The sequence below is a fragment of the Aquarana catesbeiana genome, linkage group LG06 (assembly GCF_042186555.1).
Source record: "Aquarana catesbeiana isolate 2022-GZ linkage group LG06, ASM4218655v1, whole genome shotgun sequence".
Lineage (NCBI taxonomy): Eukaryota > Metazoa > Chordata > Amphibia > Anura > Ranidae > Aquarana > Aquarana catesbeiana.
In genome coordinates this window covers 271,109,730-271,135,243 of record NC_133329.1, presented here as the reverse complement: position 1 = coordinate 271,135,243, position 25,514 = coordinate 271,109,730, and the positions used below count along the sequence as shown (strand labels likewise).

The 25,514-nt window shown below is 40.8% G+C and overlaps 1 protein-coding gene across 4 annotated transcripts in view; it reads right to left on the bottom strand.

The window, feature by feature from the left end:
* The window catches only part of PARD3B (par-3 family cell polarity regulator beta), a 2,266,259-nt gene that overhangs the window by 2,163,620 nt on the left and 77,125 nt on the right, over window positions 1-25,514 (bottom strand). The window lies entirely within an intron of this gene.

Genomic DNA, 25,514 nt, shown 5'->3' with positions numbered 1-25,514 from the left:
ACTGTCTGCCCTCATGTTGTAAAGCACTGCGCAAACTGTTGGCGCTATATAAATCCTGTATAATAATAATGTCCCCTGAGTGACCAAATACAATCCAAAGGAGATCACATTTTTAACATTGCAAAGGGTTTGAAGGTGAGACTCCCTGACATCTGAGGTCAATTATCTTATGAGGGAATATCCCCTAAACAGGTGTTACTCTGTATTAACTAAAGAAAGAATGCTGCGCTGTCAAAATAGTGATATATATATTATAACGTCTTTCCTCAATGTATTACCAGAGGATAAGAACCATTAAAGTCCTTCACATAATCCAAAATACATTAAATGTTTAAAGTGATGAAAGTGTCCAAACACAAGTTAATCCTTAGGTGAAAAAAGGATGGAGGACCTTCCAATTAACGGCAGGTGTATCACCTTATGCTCCCCAAGGGATAGATACAACAAAAATATCTTCTTACCAGATAATAAGGCCTTTCAAGGCCTATACACACACATTAGTGAGTATTCGCCCCTCACTTCAGCCAGCTCAACTGTACAGTGATGCTTATATCGATCTCATAGGAGCCTCAGACCCAATCAAGCAGTAAACCAGCAGGAAGAGGAAACAAACTCATTGCGCAGAGTTCAATTAAAAGCACAAGAGTTTAACAGCAAATCTACTTACAGCAAAGATAAGTTACACATGCATATTGGAAAAACATCAGTCAGACACTCTTCATGAGTGCTAAGACATCACTGCTATTTCTTGCTTTGCCTGACCTACATTTCGTTCAATAGAACATCTTCTGTCTTATCTATCCCTTGGATCATGAGGTGACACACCTGTCGTTAACTGGAAGGACCACCACCCTTTTTTCACCTAAGGATTAACTGGTGTTTGGACACTAAATATTTAATGTGTTTTGGATTATGTGAAGGACTTTAACGGTTCATATCCTCTGATAATACATTGAGGAAAGACGTTATAATATATATCACTGTTTTGACAGCACAACATTTTTACTTTATTTGCTTTTATGGCGTGTACATATTTATGAGTGCTGTTGTTATGTCATCTATTATCAATTACAATTAGATCACTAAGTGCAATTTTCCCATAAATACTGTTATACCCCGTACACACGATCAGATTTTCCGCTAACAAAACCGTGGATTTTTGTTCGAAGGTTGTTGGGCCAAACTTGTCTTGCATACACACGGCCACACAAATGTTGGCCAACAATTCCGAACGTGAGAACGCGGTGACGTAGAAGATGTACGACAAGCCAAGAAAAAGGAAGTTCAATAGCCAGTGTGGTTCCTTCTGCTTGATTCCAAGCATGCGTGAACTTTTGTGCGACAGACTTGTGTACACACAATCAGACTTTCCGACAACAAAGTTTTGTTGGCGGAAAATTTGAGAACCTGCTAGCAAACATTTGTTGGTGGAAAGTCCCGACAGCAAATGTTTGATGGAGCATACACACGGTCAGACTTTCTGACAACAAGCTCACATCCAACATTTCCCGTCGGAAAATCCGACCGTGTGTACGCGGCATTACTCTGTATTACCCTAATGAAAGTAATGCACTAGTACGTGGTTCTGTGGATGACTCCTTACCAGTGGATAAATAAAATATTCGCCATGTGGAGCCATTAATAGAGTCTGCTCTGCTAGGCCACAAATGGAGCAAATTTACAATTAAAAGAAGTAGATCTCGAGGAGTACACCATTCACCACATCCCCCCAGAATAACTGAAAAATGCCACACAAAGTATGGGATTCTTTTTAAGTGCAAAATGGCTACAGGAAAGGACCATTCAGAAATAAAAGCATCACAATTGTATTATACTTCAATGTTAAAATATGATATAAGCAATATCTGCATCATATAAGACATATGAAATACCAGATATCATATAACGCATCCTTTTAATTCGTTGGTATATAGTAAGTACATTTAATATTACAGCCTGCCATATATGGAAATAATGAAGAATGTCCTAATAGAACTGTTCCATGAGGATGTGATCTCTCAATGCGTTTCGTGAATTATGCTTTATCATCAGGAGAAGTTTAGGGGGACTGATATACAGCATATATGGTAAATGACCGTATCAAAACAAGAAGATACAGCAAGAAGTTTGGAGGGGCCCACCCAGTGCCTGTCAGAAAGGTGGTAGCTCATCGTGGAGAACAGTTCAATTAAGGACATTCTTCATTCTTTCTATGAATGGAAGGCTTAAAAATAAATTTACTTTCTATATATCAATAAATTAAAAGGATGTGTTATGGTGTCTGCTATTTTATATGTCTTATATGATGTAGATATTGTTTATTATCATATTTTAACACTGAAATATAAAAACATTGTTATGCTTTTATTTCTGAGTGGACCATTTCTGTAGCCATTTTGAAAATTTACCATTATTTACTTATCACTAGTAGTAAATTATTTAGCAGAAAACTTTCAGTTCCTGCCTCTAGCATATCATTTTAGCAACTATTACGAAATGCACATTAAATCTGACAAGTTACAAATCTACCTGAATTCATATGAAAAAAAAAATTTTTTCTTATACAAAATATAGCAAATATAAGTGTGGCAGTGGTAATAATGAAAAGAATACTCTAATTATGTTTAAGTTTTTTATTGGTTCTTGTTAGAATCTTGTAGAAAAAGCCATAATTGTTCTTCATCCTTGCAAAAGCAGGCATAATATGCAGTTTCTATTGCATAATTGAGGAATAAGTGAAATGAGTCTCAAGGTAACCAACAATAAAGACCAACTTTGATCATTATTTATATGGTCGCCCAGCTGGTTTAAAAAAAAAAAAAAAAAAAAAAAAAAAAAAAAAAAAAAGGAGCTCTGGCTGCAAAACATACCTTCAATCTGAAGCTGTCACAGTGCAGTACAGTGCTGCCGGAGGATGTCCTCTGTGTTTAATGATGTCCAGAGTTACTTAACCCAAAAGACGGGAGGAAAATACTGTGAATGCAGGATGTTCTCACAATGCTCTTCATTCACAGTAGAAATGCAGAGAACGGGTACAGACATCATCACTTTTGTGATGATCTTTGAATCTGGAAAGCACTGGTAGAAAACTAAAGAGGAAGAAGATCCACTGTGTTATGTGTCTGACCATGGAACTCGCTGTTATATCACTATTGATTGTGATTAAAATATGTTTACATTGAGCTCTTCTTTGAAAATACCTATTGCACTTTATTATGTATCACCTTGTACCTTATGTCAATGTTTGTGTTCTTTTCTGGAAAACTTAATAAAAATTGTCAATTTTTCAAAAAAATATGTTTACATTAACATGTACTGTATATATGCAACTGAAGGCACAATAAAATGTAGGGTAGCAATATGAAATGGTTCCCCACCAACCCTATTCCTTTAGAAGATGACCCATGTCATATACACAAAGAGAATAAAATAAAAAACTGAAGTTGTGATTGTGATAAAAAATTTAATAGAACTTCGTTACAGTATAACAAATTGCAAGGAACTAAATTAACTTAGCCAAATAGATCTTTCCAAGAAAAACATCTTAACTGCAATGTGAAGCTGCCAAGAGTGTACAAAGCTGCACAACTGTGTGGTCCACAGGAATGCAGACTGACCGCCAAGGCATTTGGATTTTTTGGAAAAAAGTCAATAAAAAAAAAAGGAAAAAAAATATTTTTCAGCATAAAAACAACAGTATATAAATTACAAGGAGCTAAACGTTTCTCCTTTGTTGACTTACATCTCACACAATGTCCATGCGTACTTCTCAACACTAACGATGAATTTAAAGTAGAAATAAACTAAAAAAAAAATAATAATAAAAAAATTTCCCCCTGCAAAGTAAAATCATAATGTGCTAGTAGAGCTGCACGATTCTAGCCAAAATTAGAATCACAATTTTTTTGCTTAGAATAAAGATCACGATTCTCGCGGCGTAACATCAACTTTCACATTATACAAAAAAAAAAAAAAAAAAAAAAAAAAAAGGTTTCGTTTTTTTTTTTTTTTTTTTAATTCATTAAAGTGAATGGGTGTATTAGAAAGACCGTTGCGCAAATACAGTGTGACATAAAATTTCGCAACAACCGGCATTTTATTTTCTAGGGTCACTGCTAAAAATATATTATATATATATATATATATAAAAATATAATGTTTGGGGGATCCAAGTAATTTTCTAGCAAAAAATAATCATTTTAACTTGGTTTAAGGTTTATGGCCCATACACCCGATCCGAAAATCGGACGAAAAATACCGCTTTTGACACAATCGTACAATAATCGGATCGTTAGTACAGAGCTTTCGAGAGCCGATCATGACAATTCATCTGATATTATTCAATCGGACAAGTACGAAAATTTTCTTCATACGATACCAGATCATACGGTTTTCGTTTAGTCAGTGCAGTTGTTGTCTGAAAATACAATACAAATACATTACAACACATGACATCACTTCCGATTTTTTTTCTGTCGTACAAGAATTTTCGTGACTTTAGTAATCTATTCAATTTCTACTTGCAACTATTAAGCAAAAAAAGTCGTACGATCTCTCGTACGATATTCGGACCGTGTGTACGGCCATTAGTCTTTAAGTTGTTCAACATCCCTTATTTACACACCGAAGTTCATTCCTTTGATCTAAAAGACAAAACCTTACAATGTTTACAGATAGCAAAGATCGCAAGGGAGGAAAAAATTGCGATAACGATTCTTAACGATTAATCGTGCAGCTCTATGTGCTAGAATGCATCACATACTAGCACACTATGAAAAACTTACCTTGCAACTAAGCTAAACTAAACTCTTCCTTCCGGGATCGTGGGCTGCTGATCAGATGGAATAACGGAGCACGTTTAGACGATATACATTTTACCCACACGTAAGCTTTATTATAAGCTTACCTGTAGGTAAAAATAAAATTCAGGGAGTTTACTTCCACTTTAAGTCCTGATTTAAGCGATCCTAAATCATATTCCTTCCTGTGTTTTACTTGAGCAAAATATTTTTAGGAGGCTGTCTGAAGAAATAAAATCTTCTGGTAGACTTACTGTCCAATATGACACTAGTATCACTGTATATTGAGTACATATATTTAATACAGGACTGGACACATTACAGGAGCCAGGCAGCCAATGCTCCTTAAAAACCACAGCTAGTGCCTAATGTTTGAGGTTTTCTCTAGCTGTCAATTGAGCCGACTCTTAGACCCCTTTCACACTGGGGCATTTTTCAGGAGCTTTTGGCCTGTAAAGCGTCTGAAAAACGCCTCCCCTGCAGCCCGAGTGCTTTCACACTGGGGTGTTGCGCTTGCAAGACGTAAGAAAAAGTCCTGTAAGCAGCATCTTTCAGGCGGTGTATACACTGCTCCTCCACCTCCCCTGCCATTGAAATCAAAGGGCACCGCTGCCGAAGCGCCTGCAAAGCACTTCCGCAGCGGCGCCTCGGGGGCGCTTTTAACCCTTTATTCGGCCGCTAGCAGGGGTTAAAAACATCCCGCCCCAGTGTGAAAGTAGCCTTAGGAAGGATTCACACCTGAGTGTCTCGTTTTCAGACAGAAAGTCGTGTGGTTTTACTGCAATTTTGCCGTGATTTTACCTCGTTTTTTGCTGCGATTTTGTACAGGTCAAAAGGTCACCAAAAAAAGCAGCAAAACGCATGTAATCTGCCTAAAAAGAAGCGTATGTACTTTTTTGAGCTTCAGGCATTTTGCTTCAGGTGACAAAACGTTCAGATGTGAACAGGTGCCATTGAAATGAAAGGGATTTTGCTTATTGGGCGTTTTTCAGGCATTTTTGAGGCTTTTTATTAACTAAAAACACGCAGGTGTGAACGTAGCCTTAGACTGTTCACATCTAGGCGTTGCTATTTTACAGGCGTTTTTCAGGTATTTTTTCTGGTGTTTTGCAGCGTTTTTGTACAGGCATTTTCAAGGTTGAAAGGTCACCAATGTAAAAGCAGTAAAACGCCTGTAATCTACAAAAAAAGAAGCTCCTGTACTTTGAGCGATGGGCGTTTTGCTTTAGGCGACAGAACGCTTAGATGTGAACAGGCACCACTGAAATGAATGGGATTTGTCTTTTTCTGTCCGTTTTTAGAGCTGAGGTTTACAGCAGAAAAACGTCCAAAAACACCTAGGTGTGAACGGAGCCTTACAAATCCAACTGGCAGCGGATTCATACCTGCTTTAATGTATGTAACATTATTTTGAAATGTAATCAGGCAAAATACCCTGCCTACTATGCAACGCTAAACTCCAGAGATCAGTCAGTTATAGGGCATGATTTACCTTACAGAAGACTACAAAAATATGTATTAAAGTAATCTTATAATTGGAAAAAACCTATTAACTACGTAGACAACTGCATGTATTATAAGGACTCATTTACCTTCTATGTGGTAAAAAAACTAAAAATAAACAAACTGGTTTTAAACTGCAATTGGTGTGGCGTGAAGATGTAAAGGGCACACAAACTGCTACATAGAGGAATTTGGGGATGAACCCAAGTGAAATGGTCTAGTTCTCTCCTATGTGGTTATCATGCAAGACACCACTGGGCTAAACTCCTCTGGTATGAAGATGTCTGCTCATTCTTTAAGTGAACATATGAAGTTAGAAATATGGGTGCAACCAATGTCAATAGTTTCATATGGTGCCAGGGCTGTCATTTCAGTCATGGTTTCATTGATCTGGCATAAGCATGCAGGAAAGACTTTTAAGATTTTGCTGGCTGCATGCTTAGTTGAGGTCAGTAATTTGAATTATATTGTGTACTTTACCATATGCAGGGGCATCTTACAGAAAATAAACACTTTCTATTTAGGCATTCAGATTATATTAATTCTGTGGTTTATTTTGTGCTGTTATATTGTTTTTGCAGTAGGTCAGCAATGGCAAATTCTTTCCAAAAGGAAACAATACCACATGATTTTAAATAAAGGCACAAATGCTTAACTTTTGCTTCTCTGCCTTTTCCATTTTATTGGATAAAGATGCAAAAAACATTTTTTTACAAAAGGTATCAGTTCAGTGACATTTATTTTCCAATTGCCAAGAAACCACCAAGGTAAAAGTGTCCCAATTTTTTTTTTTCCTTTTGAATATCCCTTGTATTAACTTTATCTGCTGCAGATATCTCATAGGGTTTAGCGATAAAGCAAAATCATACCAAACAGATGTGTATCAAACCTCAAATCCTAGTGAAAAATCTATTTCCTTTTGACTGTGGGTGTCATATGTGTACATCGGTCAACTTGGGAAGAAGGCTAAAGCTGGTTCTAGCAGTGCCTGTAGGTACACGTTTCCCTATCTGCCCTTCTGGATGGGAATACTATTACAAGAAAAAAAAAATGAAAATTCTTAAAGCTGACCACCGGGCAGAAATAAAACACTATTTAACCACTTCAAGACCGCCGCACAACGATGTACGTCCAAACTTTGAACGGGCATATCGTTGTTATGGCAACAGCTAGCTGCCATAACCCCGGTATCCCCGTTTTCGTGCGGTGGCCGGCTGTCAGATAAAAGTGGTCCCTGCGGCGGATTCGCCGCGAGATCACTTTTATCAGTGGCGGGAGATGGGCCCCCTCCCGCCGCAATCCAGTGCCCTCCGCCGCTTACCGGAGCCGTCGGTAGTGGCAGAGGCGATCGCGTCCTCCTCCGTGGTTTGTCTGGAGACGAGTGAGGCCAAGATGGCGCTCACTCGTCTCCATGACACTGCTGGGCGGAAGCGACGTCAAAACGTCACTTCCGTCCACGCCTCTTAAAGGCACATTTTTTCAAATGTCATTTTTCTAAATGATTTTTTTTTTTTTTTTTATATTGCATTTTAGTGTAAATATGAGATCTGAGGTCTTTTTGACCCCAGATCTCATATTTAAGAGGTCCTGCCATGCTTTTTTCTATTACAAGGGATGTTTACATTACTTGTAATAGGAATAAAAGTGACACCATTTTTTTTTAAAAAAACAGTGTAAAAATAAATAAAATATTGTAAAATAAATAAAAAAAAAAAAAAAAAAAAAAATTTTAAAACCCCCCTGTCCTGACGAGCTCGCGCGCAGAAGCGAACGCATACACGAGTAGCGCCCGCATATGAAAACGTGGTCAAACCACACATGTGAGGTATCGCAGCGACCGGTAGAGCGAGAGCAATTATTCTAGCCCTAGACCTCCTCTGTACCGCAAAATATGCAACCTGTAGAATTTTTTTAAACGTCGCCTATGGAGATTTTTGAGGGTAAAAGTTTGACGCCATTCCACGAGCGGGCGCAATTTTCAAGCGTGACATGTTGGGTATCAATTTACTTGGCGTAACATTATATTTCACAGTATAAAAAAAAATTGGGCTAACTTTACTGTTTTATTTTTTTATTCAAAAAAGTGAATTTATTTCCAAAAAAAGTTCGCTTTTAAGACCGCTGCGCAAATACGGTGCAAAAAAAAGTATTGCAATGACTGGCATTTTATTCTCTAGGGTGTTAGAAGAAAAACCATATATAATGTTTGGGGGTTCTAAGTAATTTTCTAGCAGAAAAAACTGTTTTAAACATGTAAACACCTAAAATCCAAAACGAGGCTGGTCCTTAAGTGGTTAATGAATATTGAATATTCCTTTAAAAATAATGTGATATATCTTGTACATACAGCCAACATAAGCACCTGGATTTGTCCGATCATGCACTTAGGGCTTAAAAAACACTTATTTTACAGGCACTTGATGTTTTTTTAGCCTGTAAAAGCACCTCTATGTTAGCCTATGTGTCCATGCACAGGTGTATTAGAAGAAAAGCATTTACAGGCTGATTAAAAAAAAAAAAAAAAAAAAAAAAAAAAAAAAAAAAAACACACAACATCCCCAGCAGGTTCAGGGAAGGAGCTTTTGGGCAGAAAAGAAACGCTAGACGTGGGTAAATGTGTCTAATCGCGCCTACACACGTTTAGCACTTAAAAACGTTCATGCTTTACAATAATCAGAAAAAAATAAATGTTCTGGCCAATGCTCAAACATTTGGCGTGCCTATAAGTGTGTGAATTGCGAGGCTTTATGCACATTTTTTAAGCTGCTTTTTTCTGCCAGGAGTAAAAAGCGTTCAGAAAAATTCAAGCATCTAGTGTGCATGAGCCCTTAGGAAAGCATTTGGCTTTTTAAATGTCCTTCATTTGCAGATTTTAAAATCAAATTTCTTGACATGGACAGAAATCCCACAAGACACCAGTTCTGAACATTTTTAAACCAATGTCTTCATTGTGACAAGATCAAGTTCCAATGGTAAATATTTTCCAACTGGCAAATGTCTCACTGGAAGTGAAGAATTGCGTTCATAAACATAACATGTTTAGGTCAAATTGCTTTTGCAACATCAAGGACATACATGTTATGGAATAGAAATGGCTGATGATTGTATATACAACTAAAAGTAGAAAAAAATATGTGGTGCGTGTACAAGCACAATGTAATGTGAACAGATGCTTCAAAGTTATTTAAATCAACCCATTTGATTTACAATAAAACAAAAAAAAATAAAAGTTATATTCAGTGTTCTGTGCTATAGCCAGTAAACTGTTTTAATGTACTAAAGTGTTACTAAACCTAGGACCCTATATTCACTATATCTGGTCTCCTACAGTACACAGAACATGAAAATGTAATTATTTTAGTAAATATAAACTGCTAAATACCTTTTTTCATCAGCAGTATATAGCAGTCTTGTGAATTCTATCAGTGTCCGGCCGAGAACTGGTTAAAGCTTGTAGGAGGAATTTTCATTCTGTTCTGACTGTCCTATGAGGCTGCATGAGCCCTCACTCTCTGTCTGGACAGTGCTGATTGGCCCTGTGCTGATCACATGCACCCTTCCAAAAAAAAAAAAAACCTCTAGCAATACACACCAAACTGAGCATGTGCAGAGTGCCTCCCAGGGCTCTATTCTAGTGGGACATGGGTTGAGGACAGTGGAAGAAGAGAGAAGACAGTATCAAACAGCCTTTTTTACACAATGCAGATGATTAACCCCTTAGGTTCCACAGTGAGTTTAACAAGCATGCTTTACTGCACATACAGACTGATTTCACGGTTGTGGGTTTAATAACACTTTAACAGGTTATTTTCAGTGCTCTGTACTATAGCCAATAACATGTTAACATGTTAAATATAACTGTATTAATAGATGCAGTTAAAGTATATGTGAACCCTTACCTGATAAATCAACCCACAAAGTTTAAAAAGTGCAGGGGGGGGGGGGATAACATTACCTCTGCTATAAGCTGCAAAAGGGGGCTTAAAGAGCTAGGGGTGAAGAAACAGCAGTAAACTGACCTTCCTGGTGAATGGTTGTGTTGGGATGGGACATGCCAGCACAAGTCTGATCATTGGAGAACAGAAAAGAGGTTCTCCCAGCACAGCAAAAAAAAAAACTGACCACGCTGGGATGGATGTGCCTAAAGTGGTCAATTTGCAATATGAAAGCAGGGGGACTGGCAGCATCACTAGGTACTTCAAACAAAAGAAGCAACCCAAAGAGTACAGGATACTTTTTAAAACTTTTTAAACACAAGTACATGGTACAACGGGCACATATCAGGAATATGAAATGTTGGGGCAACAAACACTCTAAGTAGATTCCCAGATTGTTATTGAGCAGCAGCAGTGCGGGTTTACCAAATTTAGCAAGACTGCATTACATTCTTTTGTTCTTATGCACGTGCCAATGTGTACATCCATTAATCTCCATGGAACAAAGTGGTTTCAAACACATTCTGTTATGAGAATATATTGTTCCCTCCCTCTAGATTTTTTACATATCCACCTTAGTTGGGGCTTAATAGCTAAGACTATAGCCTTGCCCTGAGCCCAAGAAATACTGATTATTCTTCAGACCCTGGACATCATTAGCAAAATCTCACTTTTCTATCCCGTTGTATTAACAGCAAGTAATAAACAAGAGCTTCACATGCTACTTCTAGAATGCTGCATCACAATGCTGCACTGCTATAGGATCGATGGATCAAATCCATGACACTCACTGGTAGAATAAAGGGAGGAGATCCAATTTGATTCCTACTAGGTTATTCAAAAAGTCTAGCTGATTTTACCCCATATTTTTTCATTTGGCATTACATTAGAATATCCCACTTCCCTTAAATAGCCAATTCTCTTCAAAAACGGGGAGACTTTTAAAATAGGAGATGTGAGCTAAAGCTTACTTAAAGGCCAAATCCGGGGTGGTAAAAAACCTTGCAGTGGGTGGAGCCACCAAGATCACGTTTGATGAACACCTGATTGCTGCTGCAGCCAGGAGCTTGTATGAAGTCATTAAAATACTGAATCAATACACAAATTAAGGAGGACCTAAACTCAAATAGGAAAGATCTGCAAGGTTATAGGGAACATCTAGAAATACAAATAGTGCTTAAAGCAGGGCTCCACCCAAAAGGGTAAGTTTTGCTTGTCTGCCTCCTCCGCTGCCACATTTGGCACATTTTGGGGAGGAGCAGGTACCTGGTTTTGACAGGTACGCAGCAGCGAACTGAGCCAGAAGTTTGGCTTCCTCCTCCTTCCCCCACAGCCGGGCCATTCACAGAGCGCAGCGAGCTTCGCACATGCGCAGTAGGGAACTGGCTGTGAAGCCACAAAGCTTCACTGCCGGTTTCCCTCAGTGGAGATGGCGGCGGCAGCACCCGATTGGAAAATCAGCTCGGGTGAAGACACCGCTGGATTCCTAGACAGGTAAGTGTCCGAATATTAAAAGTCAGCAGCTACTGTATTTGTAGCTGCTGGCTTTAATTTTTTTTCTGAAGGAACCTGGAGCTCCTCTTTAAGCAGTGCCCTGAAAATGTACCTTTTTTTGGTATCCTTTCTGAAAAATAGCAATTTACCTCCCGGTGTGTGAGGGTGGCCATTGTCTCATAGTTGTATATCTAAAGTGTGAGATCCAAGGTGTTGTTGCCTCTGACTGCTAGTCTCAAAAGATTTGGAGTGAGATTTGGTGGCATCAATACCGTGCTTGCTTACTGTTCTCCTTGCTGGAGGATTTGACATGAGGAAGCAAACCCTGCCTGTACCAAGATGGCTGCCTCTACACAGACAAACAGTGTAGAACAATGCACTGTAAGTCAGTAACAAAGAATGATCAGCTGCAGGAAGAACCAAGGCAATACTGATGACGAGTCATTTTTCCCCTTACTGCTTCCAGAGTTCCATTCCTGCTTAATGGGAGCTTCCAGATTCTAACCTCTCTCCATGCATACACCTGCCTTATATAATATGCATGTTCAAGCAAAATGTCTTTAGAATGTTGTCAGCGACATTTTAAGAAACTGAACTACAATACGAAGATGAGCACAGTTTCATTGAGAAGAGTGGGAACTAACTCATCATGTGTTTTAGATGCATTTTAAAAAGGAGCACCAAGGAAGAAGCTCTATACTATACTGGTCATTTGAATAACTGCTTTATATCCTTTTAATATATTATTATGCACAGTTGGCAGATTATAGTATTTCTTCATGCAACAAACAAAAAAATGCAAATGTTAGGCGGATCTTATTTGAATTGATAATGGTATATATGCTGATGCCATTTATTATTAGGAGACCTCATTTGCCCGAGAGGTGTACTGTGGCAGATTTCCATATGCAATATACAGACTAATGATTTTGCAAAACTGATATTGATGAAAACAATAGTACATGTACTTTTTGGACAAATGCTTCATTTCCTTACAGGATATAATTAATGTTCACTTGGCAAAAAAATGATGACCCTCATAAGATGAATCTGTAATTAACAACATCAAGTACACGTTGCCATGACTCTGGATGGAAACGTTCTTGAATCACTAAAGGATACTTTACCAATACAGCTGCATCAGATAAGCTCATGCATGGTTGATGCCCATTTATGCTGTCAAGCCTTTGAATTTAAAATAGTGATTTAGTTATTTTATTTTAAGTGTTTGGATATTGTGAGCTATATTCACTGACCATTAACTTTGAAATAAATTGAATTTCATGCATGTATAAAAGACACAAATGAATGCATTCATTAATAAATCATAAAAGTGGAACTAAACCCACTGATATAACTGTTTCCCAAAACCGTTACATTCAAGTAATGCATTGAATGGTAACGATTACAGTTAATGTTGTGTGCTTATGTTAGCTCTCAACTGAACTACAAAGCCATCAAATGGCCGATGCCATAGCTGATCACATGTGCAGGACCATAGCAACTGCAGATCAAACAGAGGCAAAAATGGCAGCTTCCTTGGCTGTAAAGGATGGTGGGTTTTTTTTCCATTTGAAATATATTTGTAAGTGCTAGTTTAACTAGTGTTAAAGTTATTGTAATATATATATATATATATATATATATATATATATATATATATATATATATATATATATATATATATATATATATATATATATAATATAATATATACTAGGGCCAATTTTTGGACAGAAGCCAATTAACCTACCAGCATGTCTTTGGAGTGTGGGAGGAAACTGGAGTACCTGGAGGATACCCACACAGGCACAAAGAGATCATGCAAACTCCAGACAGGCAGTGTCATGGCTGGGATTCAAACCAGCGACCCTTTTTACTGCTAGGCGAGAGTGCTACCCACTACACCACTGTGCCGGTATAAACAGTGCAGAAGCTCCCTGGGATTTCTCCCAAATGACCTTACTCACAAAAGTGAGTCTGTAAAGACAGAATCACCCAGCTAGAAAGAGCCAAACTAACAGTGCACTCAGATATGGAGAGCGCCACAATACAGAGCCCAGTACCCGTAGGTCATATTCCAGGCTGGGCCTGCATGTCCAGTGCAGTGGGGTCTAGGAACGGCCTCCCATGCAGTTCCAGAATCCTACTACATAGAGACCAGAACAAATAGTGCTGTAGTGAGCATCCTTACATGAAGTCACAGAAGAGAAAATCCACAATTTTTAGCAGAGTCTCCACCTAGGACACTAACAAAAAACTAAGGCATGCTGGATCAAGAAGGAGTTATATCGGGGGCTTGCTTACAATTTTTCTGTTTTCTAGTGTCCAAACCCAATGTAAGTAGCAGTAAAACCTGAATGTTTCTAAATTCCTGTTTCCCTCAATGGATGAGAAAGAAAGATTTTATCTTAAGCCCTTGGCACTGGCTGCCACCGACCCTATAAGGGGTTTGCTATGACGGAAGGCGGGGCTTATGGCCACGTGATCGGAAAGGACTCGCAAGTGGCGACGGGGAACTTTCTGTGAGTCGCCAGGAGCACACAAGTCACGCACTCTCGGCACAGCACTGTCGGCGCTATTGCGTGCAAATAAACGGCCGCTCTACACCAAGGCCCGGCTGTTGAGAGGCCACAAATTTGCGTGCGCATAGTGCCAAGTGGTTACATTGTATGAAGGTTAATTCTTGGAGCCACGAGCTTGCTTTCATTTTAGTGCCTTGCCTCTTCTTCATTTGTAGAAATCATCAGGGTGGTCATACTGTTGCAGGTCTCATCACTGGTTTATGTAGCATCTAAACCCCTTAAAACGCACAAGGTCCTTTAAGGGGTTTCAGGATCATGTGCTGTGATTGCAAGTAGCGATCGGGAGCTTTCCGTTAGCCGCCGGTAACTGTGCCAGGAACACGCTCTCTGCACAGCTGGTACGCAAATATGCAGCCTCTCTGCGCCAAAGGCCACCCACCGAGAGGCCACATACATGCGGACCATCAGCACCAAGAGGTTAACACTGTCTGAGCAGCAAATATAAACATTTAAAAATGCTAGTTCCCTGGTTGTCTGATTAGACCTCTGGTTTCAGCACTATATGAGTAACTTGTAACAAGCATGCAGTTTAGGCGTTCTGACTTTACTTGCTGTATATTTGTTCTGGGTCAGTGACTCACTGAAGCCAAAGAAACTCAATCAACTAGTATTTTCAGAAAGGTCAGCTGTACTTCTCTCAACAGTTTCCTTTATCTTTCCTATGCACTTTCCTGTCATTACAGTAATTCACACTGTCACACTTTCAAACTGCAGTGTGTGGGCAAAGAATGAATAACAGGTAATTACATATAGCACAGTTTAAAATGACAGTAGCAATTTGCTTAATGAAAATAGATATGGACTAAGCAGAAGTTGTTTGATGCACCTGAAGTTCAAACACTTTACAAGCACAATAACACAAATCTCAATGTTTTCTCATTAAACCCTTCAGGCAAAAAGTTAAGATTGGATAAACAAGTATGCCGAACAAAACAGTTGTAAATTAATGGGACTTCATCGCAGTGTCTACCCTTCCTGTGAGCGCTGGTAATATTTACACCCACGCTAAAGGCAGCACGAATAAATCTTGATTACAAAACTTTCCACAAATTTGACATCACTGCTCTAATGTTCTTTTGTTCCAGTACTACCCACACAATACATTTTACAGTACTTGTTTTCACAGGTAATTAATACATATGGACATAGCTATACACATTACCATCCCACTCCACCACAGTTACTTGAAACAGTCAGCACTATGGACGTGTTTTTAGGGACACAGGTTACCCAAAATCCTTGCATTACTTTTTAGCAAGTCGCTAACCTGTAACAAATATCAGGTGTCCCATTTTTCTTTCTGCATTACTTGTTCTGGGTCAGTGACTTCCAAATAGTAAGAGAAGCAGAAGAATGACAACTTCTATATCTGTATCTAGAAAAAAAAAAAAAGTCAGCAAATGTTTCTGGCAGTAAGTGGGTAATTCTAAGGTAGGGGGTTGCCACCTTGTCTTAAAGCCAAAACCGAACACTTTAGTGGCATGCAACTATTTTTTTTTTGTCGTATGCAAAACAAATGAAAAACAAAAGCTGGCAACCCTATGTGTCCCCATCAGAGTCCCCCTTACAGTTGATGTCTCCATTAGAGTCCCCCCTTACATCCGGTGCCCCATCATATTCCCCCGTTACATCGGGCGCCCCCATGACGGTCCCCTGTTACATCGGGTGCCCCCATGACGGTCCTGTTACATCGGGTGCCCCCATGACGGTCCCCTGTTACATCAGGTGCCCCATCACAGTCTACTGTTACATTAGGTACCCCCATCTCTCCAGTCTTTACTTCCCTGCAGTATCACGCCGGCACTGAGCTGTGCTGGCTCTCTATCGCCTCTTGCAAGCTGGAGGGAGAACACCTAATTCTCTCTGCAGCTATCTTAGGGAGCCACAGTTTGGTCTAAATGATGTGTCCGGTTTTAAGGCGGACTGAAAACCAGACACGATTCAAAGCCCGGACTGTCCGGGTAAATCCCTGGACAGGTGGCAACCCTACGCTAAGGGCCCAGTTATACTCCTGCATGTAAAAATACCCAACTCTTTTATATGTATAACTGTGGACAAATATGTTTTAGGCCTTATTCACAAGAGCATACTTCCCCCATGCGAAGGCTGTGTTTGCTCCCACAGGGATGCATAGCTTTAATGTACATCCCTGTGGAGGTAGGCCCATCCATGTCAATTGGGACATGGCAGCTACTTTGACATAACCACTACTCCCAGTCTTACATCTATACGAGTCACTGGACACATACTGTATGCGTTCAGAGACCCACACCCACCTGTATGTTGAATTGGAAGCAGTGGCTGGGTCCATGCAGCCACTGTGTCCCAATTGACATGAAGGGATTTGCCTACACGCGGATGCACGTTGTTGCACAACCTTTCGAGACAATCACCGCAAACAAGCAATATCTGTAGCTCCTAATGGGACTTCTGTCAACGGGTAGTTTGGCCCACTCATCTTTAGAAAAATGCTCCAGCTGTCTCAGGTTTGGAGGGGGCTATCTCCAGACTGCATGTTTCAGCTTATTCTATAGATTATACAATATTTATATAGCGCCAACAGTTTACGTAGATATTCAATAGCATTCAGATCAGCTCTCCTAGAAGACTATTTCCAATGTTTTGTTCTTAGTTATTCTTGGGTGCTTTAAGCTGTATGTTTTGAGTCGTAATACTAATGGAGAACCCCTGACCTGGGACTGAGACAGGGCTTTCTGACACTGGGTAGTATATTTTGCTTCAGAGTTCCTTGATAGTCTTGAGAGTTCACTGTGCCATGTACAGATTTAGGCACCCTATACCAGACGCAGCAAAGCAACCCCAAAACATAACCAAGCCTCCTTCATATTTCACAGTAGGTATAGTGCTCTTTTCTTAGAATGCCTCATTTTATTATCAGTGAACACAGAGCAGATGTAACTTGCCAAAAAGCAATAGGTTTGTTTTATCTGCTCAAAGGACATTCTCCCAGAAGCATTGTGGCTTGTCAATATGTATTTTAGAAAATTCCAGTCTGATTCTTTTATGTTTTTCTATTAACAATGAAGTCGTCTTGGGTCTTTTTCCTATGAGCTCACTGCTTTTTTTTTTAAACTGGACAGGTGGTGTGATCGGACACGGATGTACCTTCACCTTGGAGGTCTGGTTGTATCTCATCGGAAGATAGTGGCCCTTTGTCCCACTATCCTTTTTATTCTGAGGTCAAGTCTCCACTTGCAGTCACATCCAGGGAGGTTGGCTACACCTCCATGGGCCTTACACTTCTTAATGTTAGCACAAGAACATGAATTTGCTTGGGGAGAATCTTAAAGCCTTTAGCCAGCCATACATTAGACATTTTTTTATTTGTTTATTCAACCAGCGATTTGAGTGAAAAAAGGGCATATCGCCCCATTCACACATTTGATGTGGATGGGGGAATTACTCCCACTGTGCTATTGTGTGCTGATGGTGAGGTGCCTTCCCTGCTGTCAGTACACAATAATCAGTGTTGCCAGTTATATCCAGTTGTACTGATCACTTTGAAAAAAACCCACAGGGTGGTTGTGCAGAAGTCGGTCGATAGATTGACTTCTGCACAACCAGGGTGCACATAGATGGATCGAAATTCAGTTATACCCTTGACATGTAAGTCTAGAATTGTCTTTCTGACCTCCTCAGACAACTTTCTGTCCCTTTGCTTTCTCTGGTCCTCGTTCATTGTGGTGGTAATGATGAGTGACTACTTTTCTCCAATGAAATAGACTGACTACCAGATTGGAGATACGTGGTATACTATTTACAGAAAACAGTTTAAAATATTACTATCATTTAAATATTCATAATATTTTATTTAGATACCAACAAATCCTCTTGGGCCATTTTAGAATTTCTTTGTAGAACAAGCAATTACCCCATTTCACACTTTCTTTGAAATACTGCATGACATACAAAAGGCATGCAGGCATTCATTAGACAATTGCTTTCTTATATCGACACTTTTCAGGAATAATGATGTTCCAATGAACTGTAAAGGTACCAACAAATTTGTTTGCGTTTTTCATGCAATTTTCATGCTTCTTGTGTATTTTAACATATCTTCAGCAGGACTGGAGGTGTATTTTCTGTAATTTTTGTGCAGCTGCTTACTTCAAAACCAATGTAAGAAAACAAATATAAAACACATGAATAGTTTTTTTTTTTTTTACATGTGCTTATTTTTATTACTATGGTTGACATGTTTCTAGTAGCAAAAATACAGTTTGGAAGACCCAGATTTCCTCTACCAGCTCCCATTTCATATCTCATACATGACCCTGCTTTACTGAGATCTTCACTATGCTTTCACACAGTCTCTGTTTTAATATTCTGTTTGCCTGCACTTGATCGCATGGTACTTCTGTTTCGGTCCCTGTGCTATTATAAGTAGTGCAAAGACATGGGAGGGCCTTAAAAAAAATAAAAATTAAGAAAACTTTTTTTTACAAAGCTGTTTTTTGGGGGGGTTTCCAGAACAAAAAGAAAACAAAAAAAAGCAGCGTGGAATATCTTCTTTTAGACCAACATCTAGAGTTTGGAAACATTTCCACAGTAAAATTTCTGGTGAGAGCAAAGCTGCAATTTGCAAATATCGTGAGAAGCAGTATTCTTTTCCAAATGTTACAAAGATGGCAAAAACACATTCTTGCATGCCAGAGGTGCCCTAAAGGCTTTAAAAAAATACTTAATGGAATTAAATGAGGAGGGCCATTAAGATGCATGTGGCTTTTCCCTTCTCATTTCCGCTGCTTCTGGATCATCACAAATTTTAAAAAGCAAGTTTAATAAGCTGCACTTTTATTTCAAGCATAATACTTCTATATGCAGTGCATTTCACATTCCTGGTGTAACAAAATTACTTTCAATTTGTAAAATGACTTCACACTGAGTTTTTGTTTTTTTTTCCAAAAATTTTAATGTTTTTCTGGATGAAAGCTAAAAAAAACGTTTTTTTTTTTTCCAAAATTTCCAGAAATTTTACATCACTAGTACTAGTGCATGCACTACTTTTGGTGCAGTCCGGAGCAATTTCAGCCCATTCAAATGAATAGACTGAAATGGCACTACACCCAGATCACATAGGAACACATAGGAAACATGTTATACTTACCTGCTCTGTTGCAGTAGATTTGCACAGAGCAGCCCAGATCCTCCTCTTCTCGAGTCACGCTTCTGTGCTCCTGGCCCCTCCCTCCTGTCGAGTGCCCCCACTGCAAGCAGCTTGCTATGGGGGCACCCGAGCCAAGTCACAGCTGCCTGTGTCCATTCAGACACAGAGCTGCAGCCTGGCCCTGCCCCCTCTCTTTCCTGAACTGCTGGCTGAATTTGATTGACAGCAGTAGGAGCTAATGACGCCACTACTGTGTCTCAGACAATCAGGAGGGAGAGTCTCAGATGTCCGAGACACTCGTGGACATCGCTGCACAGAAATGGGGCTCAGGTAAGTATTAGGGGGGCTGCTGCACACACAAGGCTTTTTATCTTCATGCATAGAATGCAAATCTGACTTAACAGCTCCTTTAAAGAGGCAAAACTATTAACCTACCCTAACTAACAGTCCCAAATAACAGAGTTTAATTATGATATGAAACCTTATAGGGTTTGATCATGTTATAATACTTGTCTCTATCCACAAATATTCTTGGCTGTGTTCTGGGATATTCTATACCAGGATGAAAATACAGCATGATGAAAGCAGTAGACCTGCAGCCCTGTGGATGGTGGGCAGTGGCATAAGGTCGCCTAAGGTTGAAGAAGCATGTTCTGCAGCCTGGACCCTTCCCCTTTGGGATAATTGTATTTGCATCCTCTGCTTATAAGCCACTGTTTTATAAAGAAACCACTTGCCACCTCCTACCACAAAGAAAGCATCAGATAGGCTGCAGTCAGGGGCGTAGCTATAGAGGGTGCAAGAGTCGCGATCGCGACTCGGCCCCAGGCTGCGGGGGGCCCGTGCGGCTCCCCTGTCAGTTTTGTCTACACCTGTGTTAGCCAGAGTCGGGGGCGGAGCTGGGAGGGGGAGCTGGCGGTCCTAGGTACGGAAGACTGCTTGCCTCTTCACTATACACTCTGGATGCAGCTAGCACCAGACTGGATAGGAGGGCCGGCGGGGTGGCATATAGGAGAACCGATCTCTTCCGCTCTCCTCCTGTCTACTGCAGGTCTTTCAACGGCTGCAGGAGCAGGATCAGTTCTCCTATATGCTGCCCCGCCCACCCTCCTATCCAGCCAAGAGGCAAGCAGTCATCTGTAACCCAAGACCGCCAGCCCCGCCTCCCAACTCCGCCCCCCCGACCCTGGCTCCTGCTTCCTGTCTCAAGGCTGTTCCTGCCGCCGGAATGGTAAGAGAAAAGCTCCCTACCCAAGGCCGCTCCTGGTAAGCCACAAACTCTCCGTCACAGCAGAGAATAAAAGAATACACTGCCCAGCGAGTATAGTGTTCCAGGTGTGCTGCTGACTATCATTCTGCTCCCTCCTATACTACCCCCCCTCCCATCATGCTGCCCCCCCACACTGCCCTCCACTGCCTCCCTTCCATCAAAAATTGTAAAAAAAAAAAAAAAATAAAAAACTATAAAAAATAAAATCATAAAATGAAATGGTGAAAAAACCTAACCCCATTCTCTGCCCTATTGACCCCATCTACCGTCCTACTGACCCCGTCCACCGTCCTACTGACCCCGTCCACCGCCCCACTGTACACCTCCCCCGCCCTACTGACCCCGTCCACCGCCCTAATGACCCCATCCACCGCCCTAATGACCCCGTCCACCGCCCTACTGACCCCGTCCACCGCCCTACTGACCCCGTCCACCGCCCTACTGACCCCATCCACCGCCCTACTGACCCCATCCACCGCCCTACTGACCCCATCCACCGCCCTACTGACCCCGTCCACCGCCCTACTGACCACGTCCACCGCCCTACTGACCACGTCCACTGCCCTACTGACCACGTCCACTGCCCTACTGACCCCGTCCACCGCTCTACTGACCATGTCTATTGCCCTACTGACCCCATTCACTGCCCTACTGACCATGTCCACTGCCCTACCATGTCCACTGCCCTACTGACCCCGTCCACCGCCCTACTGACAACGTCCACCGTCCTACTGACCATGTCCACTGCCCTACTGACCCCGTCCACTGCTCTACTGACCATGTCCACTGCCCTACTGACTGACATCATTCCCAGTCCACGCTGACACCACTGGCCGAACTAGGGTTGCAAAGGTCGCACTTGTGACTGGGCCTTGGCCTTCCGTCACCATGGCGAAGCCCAAGACTGAAGGACTGCACAACAAGGGATCCGCTGTGGGCCGTAAAGGGTCATGGGATCAGTTGGAAGGGCTTTGGGCTCGGAGGGAATGGCTCAGGTCGGAGGTTGGGGGGCCCTTCACGATTTCTTGCACCAGGGCCCTGAAAGCTACGCCTCTGGCTGCAGTTATTAATATGTTCACATTATTGGTACTGATTTTAACTTTTTTTCAGTTGTTATATAGGACAGCTGTGAACAACTCTGAACTTTAGGATTAGTTAAAAATGACTCATGTAAGTTGTATGAAAAGTTGGGATGGGAAAAATAACCGACACCAATGCAGCTGTTATATGTTATGATTTTTCCCTGAAAGAGGTTTATACTTTGTAATTATCTAGGGGGTAGTACTCTGCCTCCCTAGTTATCTACTAATAAGAAATGTTTGCTTTGGATCACTGAAGTGATATCCGGATCTGTCTGCTATGGCTTAATTTTTTCTTGTTCCGAATTCTACCCAGCCTCATCCTAACCGATCAGAGCCAAAAATAACGAGACGCACCACACCTAACACAACTATTTTGTACTTGGAGATGTTTAAATTCTTAGAGCCGAAACAAGACGACTTTTATAAAGTAAAATGGCCACAAGGAGAAGGGCATCATGCAGAACATCATAAAATGCCAATGCACGCACTCAAAAATGCATAGAAATATGTAGTGATATTGTTTAAAAGGCAACACAAGCACATCTTGTGAGCTGGGGGAACAACGGTTTACATTACACTCTCCCTGCCACATCTTATGTGCTATTTGAAATGTTCACATGCTGTGTATATTGCCTATCAGCAGTATGCTACAAAAAATGAGTCCAAGAAGCAGTTATGTGTTACAAAACAATGAGGAGTGCTGTATTACCGCTGAAAATAGAATGTGCAGCTTGAAAGTAATAAAGGCAGGACAAATGCAGTATTTCCCTCATTTCAAAATGCACATAAAACTAATTTCAAAGTTATTTAAAATGTGGCATTCCATTAAAGGAGTTGTAAAGGCAGAAGGTTTTTTATCTTAATGCATTAAAAAAAAAAATCTTCTGTGTGTGGCAGCCCCCCCCGGCACCCCCCTAATTACCTACCTGAGCCCCATGTCTCTCCAGCGATGTCCACGATCCCCTCAGCCATCCAGGACATTCCTCCTGATTGGCTGAGAGAGAGCAGAAGCACCATTGGCTCCCGTGCCTGTCAAAGTCAGTCAGCCAATCAGGGTAGAGATGGGTGTGGCCAGGTCGAGGCTCAGTGTCTGAATGGATACACAGAGCTCTGACTCAGCTTGGGTGCCCCCTGTAGCAAGCTGTTGGCTGAGGGGCACTCAAAGGAGGGAGGGGCTAGGAGCAGCAAAGAGGGACCCAAGAAGAGGAGGCTCTGGGCTGCTCTGTGCATATCCAACTGCACAGAGGAGGTAAGTATAACATGTTTGTTATTTATATTTTTAAACAAGCCTTTACAAATCACTTTAAAAATAGAATATGATATGTTTTCTTCAATACAGTATGTATACAAGTTCTGATGCATATCAGACACACACACACACTATATTACCAAAAGTATTGGGACACCTGCCTTTACACACACATGAACTTTCATGACATCCCAGTCTTAGTCCGTAGAGTTCAATATTGAGTTGGCCTACCCTTTGCAGCTATAAGGGCTTCAACTCTTCAGGGAAGGCTGTCCACAAGGTTCAGGAGTATATCTATATGAATCTTTGACCATTCTTCCAGAAGCGCATTTGTGAGGTCAGGGACTGATGTTGGACGAGAAGGCCTGGCTTGCAGTTTCTGCTCTAATTCATCCTAAAGATGTCCTATCGGGTTGAGATCAGGACTCTGTGTAGGCCAGTCAAGTTTCACCACCCCAAACTCACTCATTCATGTCTTTATGGACCTTGCTTTTTTTTATATTTGTTCACATTTGTTTAGCGAGTACAGTGATTTTTGTGATAAATAAGTAGGCTTTATGCAAGCTTTACAGCTGAAAAGGATGACAATCTTAAAAAGCTACACTTCTGGCAAAATTAAAAACACATTTTTGAAATGCATACTCACAGCAAAGTATATTAGCTCAGGACTTTTTTTTAATTCGGGGACCAATTCACCCTTTACCCTTTGTTTGTTGGTATTCTGGTGACCCAATTTTCCTTACCGGATTGTGATGCAATAAAGATATTCTCAAAATTCACCCATTGTACACTCCTTATGGTCTCTTACATCAATGTTTCTCCAGTCCTCAAGTACCCTCAACAGGTCATGTTTTCAGGATTTCCCTCAGATGAAACGGCTGTGGTAATTACTAAGGAAGTGAAACTGATCAAATCACCTGTGCAAAATAACTGAAAGCCTGAAAACATGACCTGTTGGGGGTACTTGAGGGCTGGAGTCGAGAAACATTGGGGTTGATTTAATAAAACCAGAGAGTGCCAAATCTGGTGCAGCTGTGCATGATAACTAATCAGCTTCTAACTTCAGTTTGTTCAATTAAGCTTTGACAAAAAAAACACCAGGAAGCTAATTGGTTTCTAGGTAGAGCTTCACCGGATTTTGCACTCTCCAGTTTTAGTAAATCAACCCCATTGTCTTACCTACAGGAATCCTGATGCGTCAGTGCGGGCACTAGGGGCTCTCACAACTGCCCATAACACACAAACCTTTCTTGGGGGTTTGAATGTGATCTGACTCAATGACCTGTGAAAATCAAAAGCAGAGGCCAAAAACCACGTACAGTAAAACCTTGGATTGCGAGCACAATTTGTTCCGGAAACATGCTTGTAATCCAAAGCACTTGTATATCAAAGCATATTTCCCCATAAGAAATAATAGAAAATCAGATGATTCATTCCACAACTTTCCATAAATCCTTCAGTTTATAGTCTATATAAAAAGATTATAGCAATGTGATAGTTTCTGTAACCATAAAATGTCCATCCACAAATGGAAGCCTCCACAAGGGAATTAGAAGCAAAATCCAGCAGGAGCTACAGAGTATAAAAAAGAAGAGGCGCCTCTAAGTGTAGCAATATGGTTACATTTAATGAAGGTACAACATTTAGCAACTCACATGGTTGATGATTAACTACTTCCCACTTGGCCACTGTACATAAACAGCCGGGTGGGCGCTCTCTCCTTCTGAGTGGACGTTCAGGAATGTCCCTCAGAAGGAGCGGGATCACGCACGCGATACCGATGCGCTCGTGTCACCCGGACACAGTGCATCTCCGATCGGCAGGAGGGCTCTGTGATTGGCCCTCCTGATCACATGACGGCCGTGTCCAATCACAGCCGTCATGTGATGTAAATACAGAGCCGGTTGCTAGGCAATCGGCTCTCCTCTCCTCACACAGAAGTTGTCAGTGAGGAGAGGAAAGCGGATCGCTGCAGCCAGCTGGTGATTAGCGAGTATGAGCTGTTTTTTTTACAACTTTTTACTCACTGATCACCAGTCTAGTGTCCCCACAGTGTAAACACACAAAGTTAACACACATGTCCCCAAAACACATGTCCCCACATATGTAACAGTAAAATCACATGTCCCAATGATTATCTGCACACATATGTCCGTGATCACCTGCGCACATCTGTACATGATCATTTGCGTACATCTGTCCGTGATCACACAAACCAATTATTATACACTTAACTAGGGTTGTCCCGATACCACTTTTTTAGGGCCGAGTACAAGTACCGATACTTTTTTTCAAGTACTCGCCGATACCGATACTTTTTTTTTAATGTCACGTGACATTGTATGTGTGTGTGTTTTTTTTTTGTTTTTTTTTACAATTTTTATTTTTTACAATAATATTTTTTTATTCTTTATTGTTTTTTTTTTTAAATCAGCCCTTTTGGGGGGCTTTGGTGAGATATCAGGGGTC